The sequence below is a fragment of the Coturnix japonica genome, chromosome Z (genome assembly GCF_054131305.1).
Source record: "Coturnix japonica strain WE chromosome Z, WE-NBRP24, whole genome shotgun sequence".
NCBI lineage: Eukaryota > Metazoa > Chordata > Aves > Galliformes > Phasianidae > Coturnix > Coturnix japonica.
This window is the reverse complement of record NC_140702.1, coordinates 22,480,798-22,497,546: the sequence shown is the minus strand read 5'-3', so window position 1 is coordinate 22,497,546 and position 16,749 is coordinate 22,480,798. Positions and strand designations below refer to the sequence as shown.

Here is a 16,749-nt window from a genome sequence, read left to right as displayed (position 1 = left end):
AGAAAGAGATGAGGTAGTGAAATGCTGTGCTCTGACATCGTAGAGGAGTTAGGTGCGAAAGGCTCGATGCGAACAAACAGGTCCGTGAGCTCAGGTTTTGAGCTCATGCACCAAGCAGATTTCCCTCCAGCAGAGGCTTTTGTATAGGCACCCTCATAGGTTGAATGAATTCTGTTTCTTTTTCTTTCTTTTGTTTCCCAGCAGAGGGTGAATAACCTCCAGCAGGAAGACCAAACAGTGGCAACCGACAGCTCATAGTGATCTTATGCACTGTGGTCTGTGGGTTTTCAGTGAGCAGAACCTTGACATCTTGGAAGTGGAACATATCTTTCAGAGAAAGATGACCTTTGGCCAAGCTGGGGCAAACTACATTTCATACTACAAACATGATGGGTGAAAAAATGCAGGGTCAGCAATGCAGTTATCAGCAATTATTAAATCCTATCTCTTTTGATAAACTGTTGTGGGGTTTTTTTTTTGTTTGTTTGTTTGTTTTTTCTTCCTTTGTGAAAGCGCTGAAATTAAAATAGTCATTCTTTCAGGAATCATAGAATATCTTTTGACTAAATTCACAATTATTATTATTATTATTTTTAAATAAAGTAAACATAAACATGTTAAAAACAAAAACCAAACACATTTTGTTTGTCTGCAGACAACTTCTGCAGTATTTTGGCTATTTACAAGTTCCATTAAAGCAAACAAACCAACAGGAAAATAAACTAACCAACCAACCAAACTGACCCAAACAAACCAATTGGACTGACCAGCAGTTATATGTCTAGGAAAGGATACTGTTCATACAGCTGTGTTTCCAGGCTGCCACTAAATGTGGATGTCATTTCTAGACTTCACTCAACATGCAGCAAGGATCTGGGGCCCTTGGCATATTGGCAGGGCCCCATGGTGCTGGAGTCTGCTCCTTATGTCTTTACCTGTGGGTAATCCTAACTCCATCCTGCCTTTACAGTGTGGGCAAATAGGAGATGAGAGAACCTCTGCTTCCCTATGCACCATAATGTACTATTGCATCCCATCCCATCCCATTCCATCTCATCCCACTCCTGGCACCTGGCCCACATGCACTACCCAATTGCACCTTTTCCTTTGCATCAGCAGACGTTCTTGAGAACACCTGTTTTGTCTCAGGCCATGCACTTCCCAGCCCTGGTTCCTGCAGGTCCCAGGTCCCAGCCCTCTGTTTTCTGGCTCCGTCTCGTGGTAAAATAAGGGAGAAGACGCGTGGCTGAAGAGGAAGGAGTGAAACTGGCTGCGTGTCTGGAAACCATAAAGAACGAGCTTAAGCATCAAGAAGATCAGCGAAGCCTTTGTTGTAGTCCTGCAATTAAGTGGTCCTATTTCATTTTGATTTGTTATTTTTGTAGGGGGCGATACCGCAGCCACGAGTCACTTGGAGCAAGAGGACTTCCCCTCATTTCACGGCGCAGTTCTCGCTCTGGGTGCGCGGAGCGGCTGAGCCCAGGTGCATTTTCTGTGGTGCTCCTCCTGTCAGGACGGTGATTTCACGGCTCACCACCCGCCTGTGCGCACAACACAGACGGTAACTCCGCAGGAAGCCCTTCTTCCGGCTGCTCCGCACTCAGCCGCTCCGCGGGGCGGCTGCGATCAGAACACAGCGCTGTGCTGCGCTGCCCCACGTCCCTCCCCGCGGCTCCGCAGTTGGCTGCGTGCTCCCCGCGGCCCCGACGTGCCCTCCTTGCGGCCCCAGGGCCACTCTGCGAACGCTGGCTGAACAGGCTGGCCTCGCGTTCGTGCTGACACGTTTGAAGAACGATTTGGATTCTCCCAGTATACTGTTTCAGTCATTCACTCCTTATGTGGACGTGAGTGGGCGAGTAGGATTGAGGCTAAATTTATATGTTAATTTTAATACTGAAGCCATCCTGTATTTGAAGAAGAAGATTAATTCTTCAATTTCATTTCTTACTTGATATTGCATATTGCCATTACTGGGAAAGAAAATTATTTCTGAATGCGCACTTTCCAAACTTCAATTCTAGTGGGCATATAACCCTCAAGCATCATTCTTCTCCCTTCCCTATAACCAACTAACTTAATGCAGAATCTTAATGTTCCTGCACTCGTCTGGAACACACACTGGCAGATAACAAGCCTTCTTCCCCAAGCACATTTTGATAATGCAGTGTCTCAGCAGCTTTCTGCATGACTCAGCAGCTCCTGGTAGGATGCTGTGTGTACACTGGAAATCTCAGCTGAGATTTCCCTTAGAGAGACTAATTACATTGATCTCCACAGTAACACAGTACCAGAGGGCTGTAACCACAGCTGTGTGACAAACACGTGGACACACAGTGTGAGTCCTGACATCACATGGAAGGTCAAACTTTTGTGCAGGTACTGGGCAGTAGACCTTGTAGATGGTAAGTTTAGAGCATCGTATGTGTTGAAAGATTGGGAATGCAGAGGGAGACATACTTGTAGGAGAACTGCCGTTGGAGACCAGGCTTCGTTAGAGTCTCAGCAGAACAGAAACATGTACAGAACCTTTGGGAATGCGGCTTGTTATTTCTGTATTCACTCTATGGAAAATGAAGATGAGACACGGGCAACTCTCACAAGGGTACATCCCTGCTCTGCCCACTGATCTGAGGGAGATCTCGTAGCTCGGTTTGAGCGTCAGATGTCTCTTTCTCCATCTCCATGAGGTAAAAAAAGCTGCTACAAGGAGTACATGGCTATTACCTGTAAATTCTCCAGTGCTCTGTAAGAACTGGACACCAATGCTGGGGCTGATTACCTTTAATATGTTCATTAATGATACTGACAGTGGGGTTGAGTGCACCCTTAGCAAGCTTGTGGATGGCACCAAGCTGTGGGGTGCAGTTGACACTCCAGAGGGACAGGATGCCATCCTGAGGGACCTAGACAGTGCTGAGCAATGGGCACAAGTAACATTATGAGATTCTATAAATCCAAGTACAAGATGTTGCACCTGAGCAGAGGCAAACCCAATACCAATACCACCTGTGGGATGAAAGGATTCAGTGCAGCCCTGTTGGAAGTAACCGCGGGAGACAAGTCTCATGCTATCATGGTCAACAAGCCTCGTTTATTAGGTGTTACAGCATCTCATTTATACAATCAGTAATAAGTTCATGCATATTGCAAAAGTAAAGCTCAGGATTGGTGGGTTACACATTACTTCATCTGACCTTTGTGGTTAGTCTTGTGGATACTTTTTCTTTACAGCTATGTCTTCACCTTGCTACACATCTTGTTTTTCCCTCAGGCCGTCCTTGCCTCTAGCTACATATCCTGTCTTTAGCTACATACCCTGTCTTTTCACATCCTGATTTCTTCTCAGCTGCCTAGCCCGTGATCGGCCCTAGGATAGACCGTCTTTGTCTTCAGTCACGTTCATTCTTTTACAATTTCACTAATGGAATCTCTTCATGTCCTTTCTCACAAAGCCATTCTGCATAAACACTTTCCACACTTCCCCCGTTTTCTTTTAAACTGAAAAGGGGTTTGATTTACTGACCGATTAATCATATTTAACAATCAGTTCAGTTCATTTGTTCAATCAGTTCTCATGTAGTTTTATCCTGCTCCATAGCTGCTGCTCTGTGAACTTCTCATCTCGATCCATGGCTGCTGCTCCGTAGAATTCTTCTTGTATTACAACAATTTCAAGATACTGCCTATAGAGTAACAACACTACTTAAATTAATAACATAACTATTATAACTCAATCAAGATCTCGATTAACAATACTCTAAAAGTGAAAAGAGAGACAAGTCAAATACAACTTAACAACATTACTGTTAAACCTGCTGTAAAGGACAAATGTGTTTGCTCTGCAACCTAAGTTTCTGCAACCTGAAAATAAATCTGTGAGGGTCCCATTGTGTTAATCTGTAACTGATCAGGAAAAGTCTTCAATTTTCATATACTCTGATATATTGATTTTAATGACCACTAAAATTTGTGCAATAAATGCTTTTAAGATGCTCATAACCATGCTCTACCAACTGAGTTATCCGGGCTAATAATTGATTAATGATCGTGCAATTTTATGAAGTAGCATGTCAAATAGAACCAATTTTAGAGGACAAATGGACTAGAGTATCAGTAGGGGCATTAATACTTATTGACCCTTGAGAAACAGCAAGCTGTGTTGGTGGTGGATGCGACAGATAGTGCCAGCAGGGCGTCCCCTGCTTCAAGGTGCACCTTTCCTCTCTCACCCATCACAGATTCTCTCCTGCATTCAGGGTCTGAAGGATTTCTTCCAGTCGTACACCACATCCGCATGGCCAGTGCGTGATATAGAGCCCAAGTGGAACACCTGCTTGGAAAACAAAAGAAACTATCAAATTTAGTTCTATTAGCGTGCACTTTTGTCAAATGATGCATGGTTATATTTTCAGATCCCAATTAATTGGATGTAAAAGAGGTATCTGTTCTATGATACAGGGTCATCTCTTTGTCTGGGATTCCTTTCCAGGTTTTGTCTTTGCAAATTAAGAAAAGATAATTAATAGGCTAATAATATCATAAGCAAACAGTACTAAAACATTAAAAGAGCTATTCCTGTAGATTCTAGCATTGATTAGATCAAATCCTGTTTAATACACATCTGATCTATTACTAAAATAGAAGAAGCACACAACATCCTAGCTAATGCCTTCAACTCTAAATCTTGAGACTGCATTGGTAAAACAGAAAATCACACACTATGTCAAACTATTAGTAATATTATCTATAACACAGCAAGTTACAAAGCAATACCACTAAGTAAGAAACACACAATTACAATTACTATAAAGGCTGGATGCTATTTTCTGCCTTCAGATGAGACCAAACATATCATGCTGGAACCCACGTAGGGCCAGTCCCTGTGGAAATAAGAGCATATTCACGACCCCAAGTTGTCAATGGTAGGGGACAGTCCCAAAGTCCTGTGGCCATATTCCAAACATTAACCATAGGCTGTTCCTTTAGCACTGGGGAAGCCTCAAAATGACGATCCACATAAGCTGTATCTCTATGAACACGATTCAAAAACTTCAGCACAAACAAAACAAGCAAAACCTTGCATAATATTTCTTGTAGTGTGTCTCCCATATTCCCCCTTTTTTGTTTAATAAGAAGAATGGATTTCAATGTTTGATAAATGTGATCAGTGATAGCTTGTTCAGTGGGAGAATGAGCAATGGCTGTAGTATGTCTAACACACCCTTCTTGGAGGAAAGTTTGAGTGGCCTTAGAGGTATACGCAGGCCTATTCTCTGTATGTGGGATTCCCATAGCAGCATAAGCAGATAACCAGTGTTTACGGGTGTCATGACTGTGTTCACCTGTATGTGCTGTGGCAAATACGTAAGAAGAATGAATATCTATTGTTACATGTGCATATTTTAGACGGCCAAATTCAGGAATGTGAGTGACGTTTGTCTGACACAGTTGAAGAGGTGCTGTGTCACAGGGATTTGTCCGAGTCTGAGGCAAAGAGCTATCAGTCAAATTATGTAGCTGATATTCAGTCATCAACACGGTGTATTGCATAGGAGAGAGGATCATTCTTAACACAGTTTTCCAATCGTGAGGGGTCATAGCGTAACTGTCACTGTTTGTAACCAAAACATTGTGTGGAAAGGCTGACTGAACTCCGAATGTTCTCACTGACTCCCTTAGCTCCTTCACTGCCTCGTAAGGCAGGGATTCCCAACGGGGGACCTGATTAGGAAAGGTTTGCAACGTGTCAGCATCACCCCTTCATATTGTTTCTTTTCTGCACGGCTCTAAGACATCACAGTACGCTGTAGGGAAATTTGTCATTCCTGCTTCCTTCCAAGTGTCATCAGGAGGAAATGCATCCGATTCGCTTTCTGGATCTTCTGGACCTGGGTCACAACGATCCCCTGGTTTCAGTCCATCCGTGTCTTTAACCACGTTACACGCGGGCTTCACAGACGCAGCCGCGCACGACGGGGGGGGGGGGGGGGGGGGCGGCAGGCGGCCGCTGGCTGGGAACGGCTGCTTGTGTCGGAGCGCGGCCGCTGTTCTTTCTCGCGCTGCTTCTCACGTTTCCCGACTCCCTCTAGCATACAGCAGCGTTGTGGGTGTTGGATTGACACCTGCTGCACCAAATCCCAGTGGCTTGGCACTCGTGACGGATGTGGCCAGTTTTTTCACAACGGAAACATTTCATGCGGGAGCTGTTCTGCGAGCGTGGGCTTGTAGCGACTGCAGCTTGGAGGGGTGCAAGGGCTGCTAAAACCCGAGTATGCGAGGATCTAGATTGCTCCTGAAATGCCTTTGCCTGCTCTTGCAACCCGTCACTAATTTTCTGTAAAGCACTCCTAAGAATGCCTGGGTTCCAGTTGGAACCAAAGCAGCCTTTTCTAGCAACTCGGGGACTGACCAATCTCCGGGCAATGTATTAACCAGAGATCGGGTTGAGGAATTGCCATTTTGGAGCACACGTTGTTTAATCAATGCCCCTTGCATATATTCTGGAACACTAGCCTTCTTGATGGCATCCACAACCTTATCTATGAAATTACCTAGCGGCTCCTCACGCCCCTGTCTTATTCCCATGTAAATAGGCGTTCCCCCCGCAGCTTTTATACTATCCATAGCTTTCCTGGCTATATTCCTAGTTTCTCGCAAAACTTCAGGATCAGAAATCGCCTGAGCCTCTATTCGAGTCCATGCCCCAAGACCCAACAATTGTTCCATTGTTACACCTGCTAAGGGGTCTCCTGGTCCTCTCTGTACTGCTGCGGACGCCACAGCCTGCTGATGCCAATGAGCATTAAACAATATTAACTGATGAGGGGTAGAGATCAATTTCGTTATGCTTCTAATATCTGCTGGGAGAAGGATATGCGCACTAAAAAGATCATCTATCATTTGCCTGGCCGGTTCACTAGTCACCCCATATGTCCCTACTGTAGCCCGCAACTGTGAGAACATCTTCCAGTCCAGAGACTGAATCTCAGCCTGGACTCCTCCCTGCGGCAAGGGAGTGTAAACAACAGGGAATGCAAGATTCTCAGTTGCTGTCTGTACTAACTCATTATCGCCATCCTCCATCCCGTGCCTTGCCAGCATAGACCACAACTCGCGTCTTTCCCTTGCGACAGTCCCCGCAAGATCAGACCCAGCCCCAGAGATCGGACCCGACCCGCGCAGAATTGACGGCTCCGGAGCCACCGGGAGCTCAGAGCAGCCGGACGGCTGCGGCTGCGGCACAGGCGGTGCCGAGACATGGAGCGGCGCCGAGGCAGCTCCGGACGGCGGAGCTCCGGACGGCGGAGGGGGAGGGCTAGAGGAGACCTCCGTGGGCTCCGTTCCTAGGTCAGCCTGCATTTCGCGAGGGGGTGCAGAGGGCGCTGAGGCTGCAGCCGGCAAGGTAACGGAGGAAAAAACAGGGGGGTTCGGGACACTAGTGCCCCATGGCAGCCCATCATCTTGATTCTGTTTTTGCGCAGCTTGAGCTTCCCGAGCTGCCCTTTTTTCCGCCTGACTCATCAACAACTCGTTATGCACTGCTTTCCACAACTTACTTCTCTTTTTTGCTGGCTTATCATCGTCTAAAACTAACTCCCACAGTTTATCCCCATACCGCCGCCACTCCTCTAAGGTGTGCACTGAGTGGGGATTTGCAAAAAAGCCATATGAGACCGCGCGGCTCAATAAAGCAGGGAGATCCTTTACTAAGTCTATACCTTTAAACTGTCTCCGCCTAAGAAAAGCGGAAAATAAATCATATGCTGCTTGCCTGTCCATATTTACTCACGTCGGTACCGTTGCAGCCCTCCAGGCTTCGGCAGCACGTATCTGCATAAACACTCTCCACACAGCCCTGCCAAAAAACACCTGGCAATGCGCCCCTTGTGTCATGGTTTTGTAATGCCGCTATCAATATTCCACATCATAACATCATGTGCAGTATGGATCATTGAAAGGTTCATACTCCAGTTCCGTGGAATAAGCCCTGAAGTTTCTGTTCGTTGTGGGAGAGTCAGACCAGATGGCCATCAGAGGTCCCTTCCAACTCTGAGGTTTCTGTGATTCTATAATTCTGTGAAAGCTTAGCCCCTTAGAAGACAAACATTCAAACTATTAGACAAGCCAGGTACTTGACCAGGAAATTAGAATTTGGAGCCTACTAAGTGAATTCTCCTCAATGAGAAATTCTGTTATTGTCTCCAGAGAGAACAGAGTTTTATTCCAGTCAGGCAGTTATCCCATTTGTTCCCTTCTCACAGGATTTCACTGTTTGGTTTTGTTTGTTTGTTTGTTTGTTTTTTAATGGTCAAATATTCTGTTATCAGAATACAATAAATTAGTATTTGCTACCGTCTAGTGGTAGCATTTATTTTATTGCCTCTACGTGCTTTGTTCTGCAATAACGTTCTTTTCTCCTCAGAAATTCCTAAGCTGATCTTGACTTTATGCTTCTTCGCAGTAGTAAAGGCAAGGAAGGAAAGCCTGCGTACTTTCAGTGATGGAACTTTTTACATTCATGGTGATATTTTTCTCTTCCTTTCCAAATGTTTTTTTCTTTAAGAGAATTTTGTCTTCAGCTTTTTGTTGAAGGATTTTACTGACACCACTGCGACATTGGATGACGACATCCAAGGTACATTAGGAGCTAAACTTGTGCTTTCTGCCACCACCATCAGTGAAGGAAGGGTGAATTTAATTAGCTAAGTGAAAAGAACACTTCAGTATTTGAAGAACGTGAAAGCAGCATTTTCTCAGTACAGCTGGACACATTTCCAAGACAAGAAAAATAAATAAATAAAGAGCTTCAACAAAAATAAAGAGCTTCAACAAACGAATAAATAAACAGTCCCATTTAAATCCAAGAAATTGCATGGATATTATGTTGGGGTACTAAGTTGTTGTTGTAAGGATTTATGAGTGCATACAATTGTTCTGAGTAGATGGACTGTTCTAGAATAGCTGAGTTGGGCCTGTAGGTTAAGAGTTAGTGGGCGGGGGGTTTAGGTAGGTGTGTGTATAGGTTCTTTTGCGTGCATCGGGTTTTGCCTAGTGGGTGTACGCGTCTGCGTGGGATTTAGGATGTTATATAAGGAGTGTGACGCAACAATAAATTGAGAGAAGACATCATGGCATCCATGTTTGTATCTCTCCCCCAGACAGTTGAGGTTCTGTCCATGATTACAGTTGTTGGCATAATAAACAGAAGTTTATGCGACAGGCCCTCCCCTGCTCGGTCATGCATATGTAGATGAAGTCATGTATATGTAGAAGGGGTCATGCATATGTATAAGAGGTGTAAATGACACCCATTTAAGGGACTCACACAATCAAATAAACGCCATTTTACAGCTCACCATATTGGTGTAATCAGCGTGTAACTTGGTCAGGGGGCCGTCAAAAGCACATTATCAACGAGGGACATGATTCTTAAGGTTACCTTGCATAGGGCAACACTCCTGGACTGTGAGACTAGCAGGGAAAACTGCTGGCTATGAACATGGAATAGTGATATGAAAGCAGCAGTTAAAATTGCCCTTTGCCTCCACATTCTGTGTTAGAGCATTTAGTTAGAGAAGGCAGTAGCCAACAGCCCAGTTTACTCTTGGGGAGCCAAGAAACACTTGTAGAAAAAGTAAGGTGAGGTAAAAAGTAGTTCTAATTAAGTCAAAATTAAAACAGCTCACTTGAGCCTGTAGTCTCAACAGAACAAGATGCAAATTACTGAAGACTGAAAAGCTGAGAGAGAAAAATTGAAGGGTGCAGCTAATATGGTATCCTATGCAGAGCTGAGTCAAAACCACATTGGCCCTGGCTAGGTTATGAATGTGCCCTGCTGTTTAGAACAGCTGGAAACTGTAGGAAGCAAAGCATCTCAGCAATACTTCTTAAAAATAGGTAACCACATGTGGGTGTATCTGTCTTAAACATTTAACTATAACACTGGGGTAAAACTTCCACTTCACCAGTACAATTACAATGCAAAATAAACTCTCTGGAAGTTTACATTTCTGGAAGAAAAAAAGCATCACTAATGTAACATGAGATCTACATCTGATCTGTATCTGTCTCTACAGATCACTAACCATACAAAGTATTCCTTAAAATAATTCTTGTTTAAAGGAATGGTGCTTTCTTTTCATAGGAAGCTAAGCACATAGTATTTTGTAATTCATAATGATAAAAACTAGAAGACTTTTCTAATCCAAGGATTTTTTGCAATGTTTGGTTTTAAAACTCTCTGATAATCCCTGTAATTTTAAGTAAAGAATAGACGTCAGCCTAAAAACCATTTGAAATTTGACCTCTGTCAATTGCAGTTATATTTTTGAGAAAGCATATACAGTATGCAAAAGTTAAAATCCAATTAATATCCTGTGTCTTCACCTCAGCTTGCAGTAGCTGGATGATTGAAGGATACTACTTCGCCCTACAAAGCTCCTCTTAAATGGATTAGAAGAGAAGCAACTATTTCATGGGAGACTGACAAATTTTACAGTATGAGTTTGCATAATAGGCAGGCATTATTTCATCATTTCACTGTGCATAGATTTTGCAAGGTACAGATCTTAGACACAGAAATGGATTTATGCTTAGAATTAGGTATCCGGGTATCCATGCTTGACAACCATAGCATTTAACTTGGAGCAATGTTACCTCCATTACCCCTGAGGAAAGGAAGAGATGCATAGCAGGAACAGAATCCAGTAATGGTGGAACATGACCGAATCTAGTTTAAATAATTATGAATTAACATTTAAATGGCCCATCAGTCACCACAAGATGCTGTAAGATTTTATTTCCTGCTTCTAATGTGGTTTCCTGGGATATCATTTTTTGTAGGGTTTTCAGACTGGGGTGGTGTAAAATTGTAGTAAATTGTATGTCAAGAAAAGTTTACTTCTGGTCAGGTTCTAGACCACAACACCTTTTAAAACTGTTTATGCTTTTGTGTGATGGTCAAAATAATTGCTAACTTTCATTTAAATAGAACTTTTGATTAGCATACCTGTATAACAGAAATTAATTCCATTCTCGTAGTTCTAACATATGCAAAGCTCATTAGTTAATTAGAAGTTATTCCTAAGACAAACTGCAAGGTAAGTTTAGTCACAACTTTCGCAGAGACATCCTAGAAGACTATTGAAGAGACTGGGAGGTCACGGAGTGTACTGTAAGGTTTGTTTTAATTAACTGGTGGTTTTAAAGATGACTTGAAATTACTTACAGGAAATGTAACTGGTTCCTGACATAAACATTCAAAATTTCATGTAAGGTAACCAAAATCAAGATTACTTTCTCTAGCGTGAATAAAGTGGTCTGGTATGAATATATTGCTTTCTACTAAAAATTGTTTATTAGCAATATTTCTGGGCAGGTGAACATACCTGAAGAACAACTGGAAAAGATACTCTACCCTTTCACTCTTCAGTCTACTAGGATAGAGGAGAAAATATTCCATCGGAATGCTGCAGAATGCCACCAGTGTTTATATACCATGTTGTAGAGCACGTTTCAAAGAAATGATATTATGTAATATTTATGCACCATTTCGTGTGCATTGTAGTTCCCAATGTATACTAATAATGTATATGAATACAGACCTATAAATATATGGAAGTAGGTGCACAGAGCATACATTTTTTTTTTCTTAGTGTAAAAGACTAATTTGAGACATCACTAAAGAAAATATTTTATTTTAAAATCTGAAGCTAGGCTTTCTGTAGTTCTGAGTGAGAATTTGGTAGGCATGAAGGGGGAAAGGGACAAAATGAGGCTCCATAGAGATGAGCCTGGGGGAATGATGATTGGATTGTCAGTGAGACAAGGGGTTCAGCTGAAGTGCACTGACACCAATGCAAGCAACATGGGCAACAAACAGGAGAAGCTGGAAACCATAGAGTGGCAGGCAAACTATGACTTAGTTGGTATTATGGAAACAATCTCACAACTGGAGTGCTGCAATCTAAAGCCTGTTTGAGACCAATAAAGGAAACAGGTATACAAGCACATTACTCAATAACTGCATTTGAAAGATATTATTTACAGGATGTTATACGTTCAGTTTTTCAACACCTCTGGGTGAAGACAGGCTCTGTAATGCAAACCTGCTCTCTAGTGGCAAAAATTTACCACAGCAATTTTACAGAAAACATACATACAAACAAACAAACAACCCAAACCAAACCAAAACAAAAAAGCTTGGTTAATTCTGATATAACTAAGTCAATTCATTACTGTTTAGGTAGAGGAAGTAACCAGAGAAAAAATAATTCACAGAGTATTCTAGAGTAGAATCATACAGTCCTTAGAGTTGGAAGGGATCTGTAAATGTTATCTAGTCCATCTCCCCTGCAATGAACAGAGACATCCATAGCTAGATCGGGTTTCCAGGGCCTTGCCTTGCAAGTCTCCTTGGATGGTGTATCTATCACAGTTCCCTGGCAGCACAGAACTGATTTCTTGTAACACAGTCTTAAAATATATTTGAGGTAGGGCAGGTAACCACTAACATAAACTTATAATAAAAATGAGGTAATTTACTGTTCTTGTGAACTGTGCAGGGTTCAATCAGGTTAAAAACCTTAAAAGCTTTTAAGACTAGAATGTCGACTCTTACTGCACATACACATTTTGTTATTTGTCAGGAACACATCCCCTTTAAGCTTCCTAGTTTAGTTTCTCCTAGAAATAGAATATAGCAACATCATTAGATCATTTAAATCACTTTCCAGTTACTTCTCTCATAACATGTTATTTAGAAAATTTTCAGATAAGACAGGGAAAATATAATGGACAATATTATTTACAGTCATTTCACTTTGGAGACATATAAACTCCTGAAATCATACTTCTGTTTAGATAAGACTGAGTAACAAAAGCTTTCTAGCTGTTCAGTTATTTTACTCTTCATTTAGTAATTCATGCATAAGTGGGTGTTCACTTATGAATATTGATAAACTAAACTACAATAGCTGAATTGACCATGACTCCCTTGTGTCAGCACCTGGTTAAAATGCATAGAAGGACTGGAGAATTAACTGCCAGCTTCTAGCTCAGGCTATAAAGGATATGCCAAGCTGGTAATCCTGATATGAAGAAGTCCAGCAGCTGCTGTATGGGCATTTTCATCTGAGGGCACAGAGAAGAAGGTGATGATTAGTTCTGCTATGGCCTCCAACATAATTTGAAGGCACACTGGCAAGATAAAATCTAGTTTAAAAAATAGTTTGAAAAATAAAATCACTGTCATAAGACAGTGAATGTAACTAAAGGGGAGATATTTGGAGTTCTGCTTATACCATTGTGCTTTATATGATATTTGGTGAATTTCTCAATTAATGTTCAGAAAAAGACACATTAAAAAGAGGTGGAATGAAGTGGGCTAGAACACTAGATAAAACTGTCTTTCATGACAGTCAGCTTCTTCATATACGCTGCCTTCCTTTACTGTCAGACCTCAAACCTGGGAAGATAACACCAGAGGCTTTTGGAAGCTTTCTTTTTAATTGCTACAGTGATAGGTTTATATAAGCTAAAGACCTGACTCTGGATTTTGAGGACATATCCTCATTCAGAAGCACAAATGCGCACAGCTGCATAACCTATGTACTTCCTTGTTGGTAAAAACGCCTATAAATAGCTAATCCTTTAGCGCTTGCCCCTTGCTATTTTTTCACTGCAGTAGCATACAATAGTTTCTGACTGTGCACTGGCTCTTCTTACACTGTAACTAGGCAACAGCCCTATCTGAAAACTAGCAGATCCTTGCCCTGAACAGCTAGCAATCTAAGGGAGCAGTGTGACAACAGTGAATGTAATTGGTGGTATAGAAGGGAGATGGGCAGAATGGTCTGCATAATAGAAGCAATCATAGAGCTGCAGCTATCTAACCACTAAAAATGCTGTGTGCTGGCACCATGCAGAAGATGATCTGCTAAGACGTTCAGAGAAAGCAGTGAGATTTTTTCTCCTTTAATTTCCATGATTGGGTTGTTGTCGAAGTCCACCAAAGTCCTGTGTGAAGTACAGACAAAAGTATTTTGCTCTGAGATTGACAAAAAGAAGCAGATAGATACAGGACACCTGTCTATAAGAAAGCAAGTTGTCAACTTCTGTGAGGACAGGACACCCTATTGTTCTATGCCAGGCATACCTTAGATGAGTGCTTTCCTTGGTATTTCTACTGATAGTCTTATTCTAAGGAATTAAAAAAATTATGTGAGATACCAAAATCAAACCTAGTTCAGTTCAGGATTATGCTGCGATGTTAAGTGATACCAATTCAACTTAGATTCAGAAATACATCAGGACTCCTAAGTTTGGCTGATTTGTATGCATATATTCAGCAAGAGTGCAATAATAACTCATACTCTCTATGCATAAGGCAGTGATCTATATCTGTATGAAACAGCAACTTCTTAAAAACACTTCTACTCAGTGACATTATTATTTCATGTTGTCATTTATGCATGATGTTATTTAAAAACATATGCATAACCTTACGAGATTTGTATAGCTGTAGAAGTCTGACCTTAACCTTAAATGGTTTCTCATTTACAGGGTTACAGTGCACAGGTTACAGTTTTACAGTTGAAGTTTCTAGTGGCTGTGAGATTAATATTAATACTACCCAATGCTTTTGGGGAATATTTGGTCACACAGAGTTGCACGTAGCTTTAAAAGGCTTGAGAAGATAGAGGCAAAGTAATGTAACTGATGATCAACTGTAGAAATTTCTTAAAACATCCTTAGTTAATGTTTTGCAAAAGGTCAAATTAAAAAGTAACTGATGTGCTGGAATGCAGATCTACAAATTAAGCTTTGATCTGGGGAGGAAGATGTCTTAAGAGATGCATATGAATCCTAGGAGGCTGAGAGTCAATAATCAAAAAGCAGAAAGAGTGGATACCAGAAAAGGGTGGGAAGGTTTTGTGGGTAAGAAAGCATGCCTTACAGAAGGACAGTAAGAAATGGATTACTAGCCGTGGGAAGAATTTAGCGTAGTGTGTCAGATACAGGAATGGTATTTTTCCAGTGAGATTATGTTGTCAGCAATTTGTCCCTTCTGGCTTGATCTTGCTCCTACAGTTCTTACTAAAGTATTAGTAAGGATTATTATTAAAGGATTGCTCTTGATAATATTAAATAGCTGTCAGTTTCATCAAAGATAAAATACAATGGCTTTGAAACCTTCTTAGCTTTAAGGCATTCACGTTTACCTTCTTACAACAACAAAAAAAGCATGCTTCGTGCTTTATCTGAATAGAAAACCACTGTGACTGCCTAAGTCAAAAACTGGGCCCAGAATTAGATGACGGCCTGCTTTTCATTTTGGCCCTTACTCATTATCAAAACTGAAATTTGCCAAGCGGATTTTTCTCTTCCACTTTTCCTCATCCAGTAAAATTTTTACAAATTCCCTGACTAGAATGTGAATCAATAGTGAAAAAAAAGGAAAAATATTTTAAAATTCCCCTGAAGTTTCCTGCTCCTGAAATAAATAACAAAACCAACAAGAATAAAGAACCTGAGAGACTATTGAGTTCATCTCCTGGCTTCACACAGGACCACCCAAAAGCCTGCCCAGTGTCTAGGAGCATTGTCCAAACACTCCATGAACTTCAGTAGCTCTGGACCCACAGCCCTGGGGAGAGTGTTCCATACCCATCACCCTGGTGAAGAACCCTTTCCTAAGCCCCAGCCTGACCCTCTTCTGATTCAGCTCCATGCTCCCTCAGATCCTGTCACTGTACCAGAGAGCAGAGCACAGAGCTGACACCCTGCTCTCTGTGATGAGCTCTAGGTCACCATGAGGCCTCCCCACAGCCTCCTTTGCTCTGGGCTGAACAAGCCAAGGGACCTCAGCTACCCCTTACATGTCTTCCCCTCCAGGCCTTTCACCATCTATGTAGCCCTCGTTTGAATGTCCTCTAACAACTTTTAGGTTCCAAAATGGTCTAAAATGACACTGACAGTTTTTCACTTTCCACACTGAATAGATTTAGGAAAAGTTTGTTATTATCATTTTTACTCATTCACATATTTGCTATGACAGTCTCAGGACTACTAATCAGCCCTGTGCAATTCACATACTCTTTAAATATGACTTGGTTGTGATGGGACCACTGGCAATGCTGTGGCGCTCTTACTCATTTCCAGGGCACGGTGTTCAATCTAAGTGCTTCCCACTGCTAGACTTGCAGATTGCTTACAGCTGCAATAGCTACAGTAAATGATATAGCTGTCCATTTGGCCAGCTACAAAAGCAAGTGGATGAAGAGACTTTCTTACAGCTCTGAGGTATACAAATAAAGAAATAAAATCTGTTCTTCCAGCTGCCCTATCTTGCCTTTGTACTCCTCTACCCTACCACAATCACAAAAGGAATGAGTAAATAAATAAATAAAAATAATATAGAAAGAACCAAAAGGAAAGGATAACAAGTAAAAAACTCCTTTTATCCAGTCTTTCCTGGAGACTGCATAAGCATATTAGGTAAGTATAATAATCTAAGTTAATTTTACTTTCTCAGAACATTGTTGCATGACTTAGCATTTAGTGTCAGTGCACTGCCTCTCACTGGCAGCAGATGTCCCCTTACGTCCATCACTTTGCATTTCTAAGGCGCTAGTAGCTGCGAAATTCAGCTGCTGAAACTTTCTTTTCCACAAAGGTCTGAGAAAATGCAAGTATGTTGCTCCTATGTATTCAAGAACGAAGGAGTGCAAGGAATCTGTGAATCTCAAT

The 16,749-nt window shown here is 41.8% G+C and overlaps 1 long non-coding RNA gene across 2 annotated transcripts in view; it reads right to left on the bottom strand.

The window, feature by feature from the left end:
- Positions 1 to 3,066: 3,066 nt before the first annotated feature.
- The window catches only part of LOC146753810 (uncharacterized), a 20,407-nt gene continuing 6,724 nt past the window's right edge, over positions 3,067 to 16,749 (bottom strand). The window contains exon 2 of one of the 2 annotated variants that reach the window (XR_014939399.1): positions 3,067 to 4,333. This is a non-coding gene — a long non-coding RNA (uncharacterized LOC146753810). The remainder of the gene's footprint in view (positions 4,334 to 16,749) is intronic. The other variant, XR_014939398.1, reaches the window with a different exon arrangement.